The sequence below is a fragment of the Otolemur garnettii genome, unplaced genomic scaffold (assembly GCF_000181295.1).
Source record: "Otolemur garnettii isolate 467f Iridium unplaced genomic scaffold, OtoGar3 scaffold00098, whole genome shotgun sequence".
Lineage (NCBI taxonomy): Eukaryota > Metazoa > Chordata > Mammalia > Primates > Galagidae > Otolemur > Otolemur garnettii.
Window position 1 is genome coordinate 6,809,003 of NW_003852493.1, and position 6,655 is coordinate 6,815,657.

General features: G+C 38.6%; 2 pseudogenes; both read right to left on the minus strand.

Annotated features, from left to right (window-relative positions):
- Positions 1 to 4,717: 4,717 nt before the first annotated feature.
- LOC111727231 lies at positions 4,718 to 5,644 on the minus strand (annotated as a pseudogene).
- Positions 5,641 to 6,655, minus strand: part of LOC100950325 — a 1,832-nt pseudogene continuing 817 nt past the window's right edge.

The following is a 6,655-nucleotide window of genomic DNA, read 5'->3' on the forward strand; positions in this document are numbered from 1 at the left end:
ATCATGGCTCACAGCAACCTCCAACTCCTGGGCTCAAGCGAGTCTCCTGCCTCAGCCTCCCAAGTAGCTGGGACTACAGGCACCTGCCACAATGCCCGGCCATTTTTTGGTTGCAGCCATCATGGTTGTTTGGCGGGCTCAGGCTGGGGATTCGAACCCGCCACCTTAGGTGTATGTGGCTGGCGCCTTAGCCGCTTGAGCCACAGGCGTGGAGCCTAGAGGTCCACTCTTAAATGTTCTTGGTCCACCATTTGAGAACCATATTCTTCAAACTTTTTTTTTTTTTTTACCCAGAGCCAAAATAAGAAGTATATTTTTCATCACAACCCAGAAATCACATTTATTCTCACGTACATAAACACCAGAAATAAAAGCTTCAGTCATAGTAATTATCCTTATTATATGCCAAACACTCATATTTTCTGTTATTTAAAATATTAAAAATGCTAGTTGTAACCTAAAAAATTGATTTCATGACAATAGGTAGCAATCTGCTGACTGACAATGATCTAAAAATTTTTGTGCATGTATAGATGTTGTACATGTTTTTATATAAAAATGGGATCAGAGTATATATCTTTGTGACACTGTGTCTTTACTCATATTCCCCTTTACAATATTTGGTAATACACTCTTAGGTATGACTAAAATTTAAGGCATAGCTATATTCTTTTTTTTTTTTTTTGAGACAAGAGTCTCACTGTCATCCTTGGTAAAGTGCCATGGTGTCATACCTCACAGCAACCTCAAACTCCTGGGCTTAAGCAATTCTCTTGCCTCAGCCTCCCAAGTAGCTGGGATCACAACCCCCAGCTAATTTTAGAGACAAGGTCTCACTCTGGCCCAGGCTGGTCTCGAACCTGTGAGCTCAGGCAATCCACCCGCCTCGGCCTCCCAAGTGCTGAGATTACATGCGTGACATAGCTATCTTCTTATTTGTACACTGTATTCCTTTTTTTTTTTTTTTAAATGGAGACAGAGTCTCACTCCATTGCCTAGACTAGAGTACAGAGTTCCATGGCATCAGCCTAGCTCATGGCAACCTCAAATTCCTGGGTTCAAATAATCCTCCTCTTCTTCCTTCAGCCTTCAAGTAGCTGAGCCCACAGGCTCCTGCTACAACACCTAGGTAATTTTTCTATCTACCTCAACACCTAGGTAATTTTCTATTTTCTAGGTTACTTGGTCAGGTTAGTCTAGAACTCCTGGGCTCCAGGCATCTGCCTGCCTTGGCCTCCATTATTGCTCATGTAATAATGCTAGTATTATAAGCCTTAGTCACTGTGCCCACCTTATATTCTTTTAATCTGAAAGAAATGATTTATTTTCTACAATGAGTCTCTATGATATAAAATCATCTGGTTTAGTAGTAATCTTCTTATATATCATAGATCAAAAAAGTATTTTTAAAATCTTCTACATTTTCACATATGGAATTTCCTGTTAAACAGGTTAAGCTGTTTATATTATACTTATTCACTAGAGTGGAATTTGAGGGTGGAGGTGTTATGGCTTAAAAGAGTCACAGGTAATGTCCAGATCTCTTTCCTTTATGCCTCTGCTATACTCCTTTATTTATGCATGTTAAACTAGACTGCTTACTTATTAGTTTTACTATAAAAAGTTTTATAAATTTAATCATAGACTTCTATGCCCTAATAAGAGGAAAATATGACAAGGTATTTTCACACTATAGGTATAAACAGTTGCAAATAAAATATACAAAAATATTTACTGAAGGAATAGTATAATTTTATTAATAACTTCCAGATACTACGTAAAGGATAAATGTAATTTTTATTTAGAAAGAATAAGCACGTATGAATTTTTTTTTTTTTTTGAGACAGAGCCTCAAGCTATCTCCCTGGGTAGAATGCCACAGCATCACAGCTCACAGCAACCCCCAACTCCTGGGCTCAAGCGAGTCTCCTGCCTCAGCCTCTCAAGTAGCTGGGACCACAGGCACCTGCCACAATACCTGGCTATTTTTTTTGGTTGCAGCTGTCCTTGTTGTTTGGTGGGCCTGGGCTGGATTTGAACCTGCCACCTTAGGTGTATGTGGCTGGCACCTTAGCCACTTGAGCCAGAGGCGAGCCCACTTACGCATTTTACACTTGATCTTAGCCAAGAAACAGCACCTATGAATTTTAAAAAGTAACATTTGCTTAATAACGTGTTTCCCCCAAAATAAGCCCTAGCAGGATTTCTATGCATTTGTTAAATATAAGCCCTACCCTGATAAGAAGACCTAGTGATGCATTTTGGCGTGGAGAACATCCCCTGAAAATAAGCCCTAATGTGTCTTCTCGAGAAAAAATAGTGTCTTATTTTCAGGGAAACACAGTATAATAGTTTAACTAATGGGCCAGACATGGTAGCTGACACCTATAATACGAGGACTCTGGGAGGCTGAGGTGGGTGGATTGGTTGAGCTCAGGAATCTGAGACCAGCCTGAGCAAGAGTGAGACCCCACCTCCACTAAAAATAAAAAAAACTGAGGCAAGAGGAGCTCAAGAGTTTGACGTTGCCATGAGCTATGACGGCAGAGCACTCTACCCAGGGCAAGAGAATGAGACTCTATCTCAACAACAACAACAAAATTGTTCAACTAAAGTAGAATACTTAAGAATAACATTTCAGCTCTTAATTTTTAACATATTGCAATAATTTCTCACTTAAAGAAAATACTCTAAATAGTACAAACTTTCTAGTGTCAAGATCTTGGTTATTCTCTAATATTTAGATTATTAAGTATGAAATGTCCAATTTCCTTAGGTACCAAGCTTAATGGTTGTTATCTCTGACATTTCACTTTAATACTTCTTGTTTTATTGTGCAGGTACACCCTCACTCTTTCAAACACGTTTTGGCTTGTGATTATCGTTCAAAATTTTTTAGAGCAATTTTTGTGAAACCATGGAGAAGTCAAAAATTTGTGTTATTTTCAAATATGAATTTCATCGTGGAACCAATGCACTTATAGATACCTCAAAATGTCAATGAAGCATTTGGGAAGGATGTGGCAAGGAATATACAGTATAGCAATGGTTTGAGAAGTTCCATTCTAGTGATTTTAATCCTGAAAGTAAGCCAGGTGGGTAACCTGAGATAAGTTAGTTAAGGATGAGTTGAAAGCTGTAGTGGATGTGAATCCTATGCATGAATTAGCAGTAAGCTTTGACATTGCTATTCCAACAACATTGAACCATTTGAAATAAATTAGCATGGTAAAGAAGCTGGATAGATGGGTTCCACATGAATTAAATGAGTGTCAGAGGAGACACTGTCTTGAAGCTTGCCTTTCTTTGCCATCACAACATAAAGACAAACCATTTTTACATTGTATAGTTATATGATGAAAAGTGGATTCCTTTATTTTTTATTTTTTGGCCGCTGATTGGAATTGAAACACTAGATTTCTTTTCTTTTCTTTCTTTCTTTCTTTTTTTTTTTTTGCAGTTTTTGGCTGGGGCTGGGTTTAAATCCACCACTTCCAGTATATGGGCCAGCGCTCTACCCACTGAGCCACAAGCACCACCCAAAAAGTGAATTCTTTTAGACAATCACAAGCATTTGGCACAATAGTTGGATAAAGATGAAGCACCAAAACACAATCCAAAACTGGGTATTTCTCAAAAAAGCTAATGGTGTCTCTATGGTGGTATTATCCACTATACAACTGGTATTATCCACTATACAACTTCATGAAACCTGGTCAATTGATTACAGCAGATGTCTACTGCAACCAATTGAATGAAATAAATGATGAAGATGCTTGTGATTAAGAAGTCAAGACTGATAGACATAAGCTAATCCTCTTGAAAGACAATTTTTTTTTTTTTTGAGACAGAGCCTCAAGCTGTCCCCCTGGGTAGAGTGCTGTGGCATCACAGCTCACAGCAACCTCCAACTACTGGGCTCAAGCAAGTCTCCTGCCTCAGCCTCCCAAGTAGCTGGGACCACAGGTGTCCACCACAACACCCGGCTATTTTTTGGTTGCAGCCATCATTGTTTGGCAGGCCCGGGCTGAATTCGAACCCGCCACCTTAGGTGTATGTGGCTGGCGCCTTAGCCACTTGAGCCACAGGCGCCAAGCTGAAAGACAACGTTATTGGACAAACAACACTGCTCAAATGACAGAAGCTGGACTTGGAAACTTTCTGCCATCCACCATATTCACCAGACCTTGAACCATGTGACTATCACTTCTTCCAGGCTTTGGACCATTTCTTTTTCTTTTTTTCAATTAAAACTGCAAAAAAATTTAACATTTAAACAAATGATATATAATCAAACATTTAAACATAAAATCTCTTTCAGAAACTGAGTGCTTTTAACAGAAAAAAGAATGAAATCATTTTTGATGAAAATGATCTAAGTGTTCCACGCACAAATTTAATTCTCTGTCAAACAGCAAAACATGGTGAACCTAGGAATTTTCATACACCACAATATGATGAGAAAATAATACTTTCAGAAAATTATCTTCAGGTGAATAAACTCAAATTGTCAGGGTAAAAAATATACTGTACATCAACATACAAATAAAAAGCCTAAAAATAAAGCTGTGACAAAGGGACCTACAACTGAAATGGATAAAATTTGAGAAAAACTAAAAACATTCACTCTCTATAATTGATACAAACAATTTTAGGAGCAGTGATTTTTACACTGAACTGTTATGAACAAACAACCCCAAATTCTAATTAACAGCATTTAGTGTAAAGGTGATTTCCTTGGCATATTAATTTTTTGGTTTCCTTTTTCTTTCTCGAATTCAGAAACCTGATTAAATACGCTGAGTAAGTTCTGAGGTAAATTTTTTTTAACTTTGCTTTCTAAATGCTCTTTGCTGTTTAGTCCATCTTCTGAAACCTCTGTTTTGATGTCCTCCCCATAATTGTCCTCTTTTTCATGGTCTACTTGATTTGTATTTAATTGACACCTTTGTTCAGGTCTATTGAAATCAAGTGATCCAGAGTTAGTGTATTTTTTGTATTTTTCAACTGACTTCCAAGCATTGTCTGAGTTGGCTAGTGAGGTGGAAGACCTCACGGAGCCCGGCTCCCACTTTCTAGAGTGCTCTTTTCTTCCATATCCTTTTCTTTTTCTTTTTTTTTTTTTTTTTTGAGACAGAGCCTCAAGCTATCCCCCTGGGTAGAGTGCCATGGCATCACAGCTCATAGCAACCTCCAACTCCTGGGCTCAAGCTAGTCTCCTGCCTCAGCCTCCCAAGTAGCTGGGATCACAGGCGCCCACCACAACGCCCGGCCATTTTTTTGGTTGCAGCCATCATTGTTGTTTGGCGGGCCAGGGCTGGGGATTCGAACCTGCCACCTTAGGTGTATGTGGCTGGCGCCTTAGCCGCTTGAGCCACAGGCGCCGAGCCTCTATATCCTTTTCAAATCTCCTATAACCATTAAGTTTTCACCTTATCCTCTGATTTCCTACAGAAGGAATCTGAGGAATTTCTTCTACTGGAAAAATGTCAGATTTATATGGCTTTTCTGTTTTGCTACTGCACGCCTGGGTTTTATAGCTATTATAAAAATCTCTCGGATCTTCAGACCTACCTCCAAGATCATCCGGTATTTCAAATGAAGATGAAGAGAGAGGGCATCTATCTTTCCTTTTCATCTGTCTTTCATCTATCTTTCTCTTTCATCTCTTTCTCTGTCTTTGGATACGGTAACCTATCCTGCTTTTCCAGTAGTTTTTCCATTTCTTGTTTAAGAGCTTACGCAACTTTTCTGCACTAGTTTCTTTTTTCTTTGTTTTCTGCTTTTCTTCCTTTTCAGCTTGTTTTTCTCTTAATTCTAAAGATTTCTACATATATTTATGAAGTTTCTGCAATGCATCCTCTGCATCTTTAAAAGTCTCATCCAAAGCCAAAGCTTTCTTATAGTATAACTTTCAGCATTTAAAAACATTTCTTCTTCTTCTAACTGCCCTCCTCTTTCTACAAGTGTCTGGCAGAGGAATTTTCTTGCATTCCTGTGAGTTGGACAGTTTTCTAAAGCAAGCTCTAAATCTTCTATTGCTTTGTTAAGACTTCCTTTTGTGGGTGGCACCTGTGGCTCAAAAGGGTAGGGCACTGGCCCCATATGCTGGAGGTCACGGTGGGTTCAAACCCAGCCCTGGCCAAAAATAAAATTAAATAAAATAAACCTATAAAAAAAAAAAAGACTTCCTTTTGTTTCATACAGTGCTCCACGAGCTACCAAAGTTTCCACATTTTGTTTATCTATTTCCAGAGCTTTGTTGTATTCATTCATAGCATCCACATGGCGTCCAACCTTAAAGTAACCAACTCCAATCTTCACACATTTTAAAGCCCAAGATGCTGCTTCTTTCTCAAAGATGAAGCAAAATCATCTTCAGAGAAATTTTTGCTTTGCAGGCCTCTCATTAAAGATGGTGGATTAGATTTATCTATTCCTAGTTTTTCTAGAAGGAATTCAACTACTCCTGGATTAGCAAATCCCAAGGAACTCTGCATCATATTTTCACAGGATTCCAAAGAATTGCTATTCAGTTCAATACTTCTCCTATAGTACAAAGGAAGCTCTTCAGCACTAATTAAACCTAATTTAATACCAGACAGGTGTGGTGGGAGAAATGCGTTATATAGAGACACCGCAAGCTTTTATGGTA